Source organism: Mytilus galloprovincialis, chromosome 5, assembly GCF_965363235.1.
Source record: "Mytilus galloprovincialis chromosome 5, xbMytGall1.hap1.1, whole genome shotgun sequence".
NCBI classification, from domain to species: domain Eukaryota; kingdom Metazoa; phylum Mollusca; class Bivalvia; order Mytilida; family Mytilidae; genus Mytilus; species Mytilus galloprovincialis.
In genome coordinates, this window is record NC_134842.1 from 37,591,549 (window position 1) to 37,594,987 (window position 3,439).

Sequence of the window (3,439 nt, forward strand, 5' to 3'; positions counted from 1 at the left end):
TTTGGAATTTTGGTCAGATTTTCGGAATCCTCTGGTTTTATCCATTTGAATGCCTTAACAAAATTTGCCCGGTGACCCCCATTTTTCTTTCTATAATTCTATTACATATATTATGATAAGCTGTCTGTTAAAGTCTTATAAAATTTTAATTACTTTTTAATAGTTTTTGAGGACTTAAACTTGTCAATGATAAAGCTATGAAAAGTCAAAAGAGAATATTTTCCCGACAAAATTTCAATGGCTAATATCTCGAAAACAAGCACGGTGACCTATATATTTTTTTGCTGTTTTGATTTCTTTATCAATCCCCTATCAATATATGCTAGTGTTTTAAAAAGTTAATTACTTTGAAACTGAGAAGTCAGCTCCCTTAAGATTGTTGCAAGCCTTTTGCCCAATTTTGAGAAATACTCATAATATACTTTAATTCTTAATTATATATGCATTTTACTTATTTAGTGATAAAGTGCCTTAAAGGGAATAGAAAATTGTTGAATTTATTTGAAATATTTAAATATTTTTTGTTATTTTACAGTGATGTTATATAATAACATTGTTTTGCATTCCATGTATGATTTGTATGTTGTCTCGTCAATACTTTTATTTTTGAAATCTTATTTTATGGTTATACAGTGTGTACCAGATTTTACATGTTAATGTTTCAGAGAGATCAAATATTGCAGTCATTCCTTAAAATTAAATTATTACATGTAATTCCATGTTTGAGGAGTAAATGAAAAAAATGTTGTTGAAGCCACAGTCACATGACAAAATCATGTCTATGAGCTGATAGACAAAATCTTTCAGCCAATCAGAAGACGTGTTATTTCCAAAATTGAAATAATATAGAACAAGCATTAGCCTTTCAAAAAGGGCTAGTCGATTCTTAACTGATGAAAATGGAAAGTGCTCTCGCTTTGTAGATTAATTCATTTACTAGAATAGCCACTTGCATCAATCAACAAATTTTACCACACACGTGAGGTCGCACGTTATGAAGTAGTATACATCGTTTAATGTTGTTGTTTACGAAACTCCAGAAGATTCGACTATTTATAGATAAAAGTTACCTGTGTACCAATATCATGAATATGCATGATTAATGACCAGGCAAAATCTAATTGCTAAAATAGAGAGGACAAATCCGATACTCTACAGGATTGAAGGACATTTACTAGGTTTGGATTGTCCTAACCAATCAATAAACTTTGATTATTCACGTCTCGTAATATCTTCCAATCAGGTAGCAAGAAAAATTCACCAACTGACTGTCCATCGTTCAATTCTTAATATCGACTCCTAGGAGTCGATAATAACATTTGTTTTTCATTTCATGTACCATTGTATGTTGCAGTCAATACTCTTACATTGTAAATCCATTTTATGTTATTTCAATTGGTCAATATGGTTTAGAGATGTGTATTCCATGTATTATTTGTATGTTTGCCTGGTCAATACTTTTAAACTTGAAAATCCTATTTTATGTTATTTGGTTGTTTAATATCATTCAGAGATTTTTAATAATATGCTGGTTATTCAGTGTGCACCACATTTTTATGTTTTTTTTTTCAGAGAGAAAAAATATTGCAGTCATTCCTTAAAATTTAGTTCTTAATTCTATTTTTGGTGAATAAATGAAAAAAATGTTGATGAAGTCACGGTTACATGACAAAATTATGTCTATGAGCTGATAGACAAAAAACTTTCAGCCAATCATTAGATGTTATTGAATTAATTTAGAATAACATTTGTTTGAATTCCATGTATGATTTGTATGCTGCCTGGTCAGTACTCTTACATTATAAATCTATCATATGTTATTTTGATCGGTAAATATCATTCAGAGGTGTTATGATATAACATTTTGAGTGATCCATGTTTGTTATGTATGTTGCCTGGTCAATGCTCTTATATTTGAAATCCTATTTCATGTTATATTGATTTGTACATATGATTCAGAGATGTTATAAAATAACATTGTTTTACATTCAATGAATAATTTGTATTAAGCCTGGTAAATAGTTTTACACTGTAAATCATGTTTTGTGCTATTTTGATATGTATGATTCCAGATAAGGAATTCAGTGTGTACCACATTTTTATGTTATTTTTTCAGAGAGAAAAAATATTGCAGTTTTTTATTTAAATTCAATTGTTTCCATTTTTGAGGATTAAATGAAAAAACATTGGTGATGTCAAGGTCACATGACAAACTTATGTCTATGAGCTAATAGACAAAAAACTTTTAGTCAATCAGAAGACATGCTATATTCAAAATTAAAGAATAACCTTTGTTTGCATTCCATGTATGATTTGTATGATGCCTTGTCATTATAAATCCATTTAATGTTATTTCGATTGGACTATATGATTTAGAGATGTTATGAAATAACATTGTTTTGCATTCCATGAAAAATTAACATGTTGTCTAGTCAATTCTTTTTCATTGTAAATCTATCTTTATATGTTATTTTATCTGGTCGAGACAATGCAATTTATTTGATGTTTATTTTACTAGCAAAAATAAAGATTCTTTATTACTGGTATATTTTTTCTTTCTTGTGAGTGCATATTATAACTGAGCTTATGAATTGGAATTTAAAAAAACTTAAAGAGAATACATCAAGGATACAGCAACCAGACAACAAAACACTACTAGAAATGACATCTAGAGATTAATCTAAAAATAAACTTCTTAGATAAGCAATAACTATTGTAAACAAGTTTAACATGTTTAATGGCATTTGGGTGAGGCAAACTAAAGTTCAGCAATTTTTCCATTTATAAAGGGACATACCATAGAAACAGTAAAGTGATACCGCCAATATCCAAACTTGATCTGAGTTTAGTGGTGATAAGCAATGTGTTTAAGTTTCATAACATTTGTTTGAGACAAACTAAAGTTAGAGAATGGAAAACCAACTTTGGGACGTACATTATGACATACTGACAGACAAGAGTAAAACTTAATGCCCCCTCCACTATGGCAGGGGCATTAATATATTTTACCAAAAAAAAGGTATAGTACTTTCCCTACTAAAACAATATTTTCTTTGCTACAGCTTATTGTTCAGTTTAAAATTATGATACATGTATTATCTCATGTACAACTAGACCACATCTTTTCTATTTTTGTCTGACATTTGATAGTGAAGGGGAGTTGTGTTTTTCTAGTCTGCACTTCCAAAAGTCTATCCTGTACCTTATTAAAAATTGAGAAATTTTACTGTGAAGTTGTAGTGACATCAATTTGAAATTTGGTGCATATGTTCATTATGATGTTGATTTTAAAAATTACATTCCAAATTGAGTTTTCTTTTTACAGATTTTATTGTTTACTGAACATGGAAACAAGACTGTGTGAGTTGTGTATGGTTTTTTATGGATGCATGTTCTTGTTATGTAAACAAAAGTTGGCAAAAAAAAAATAAAATAAGAA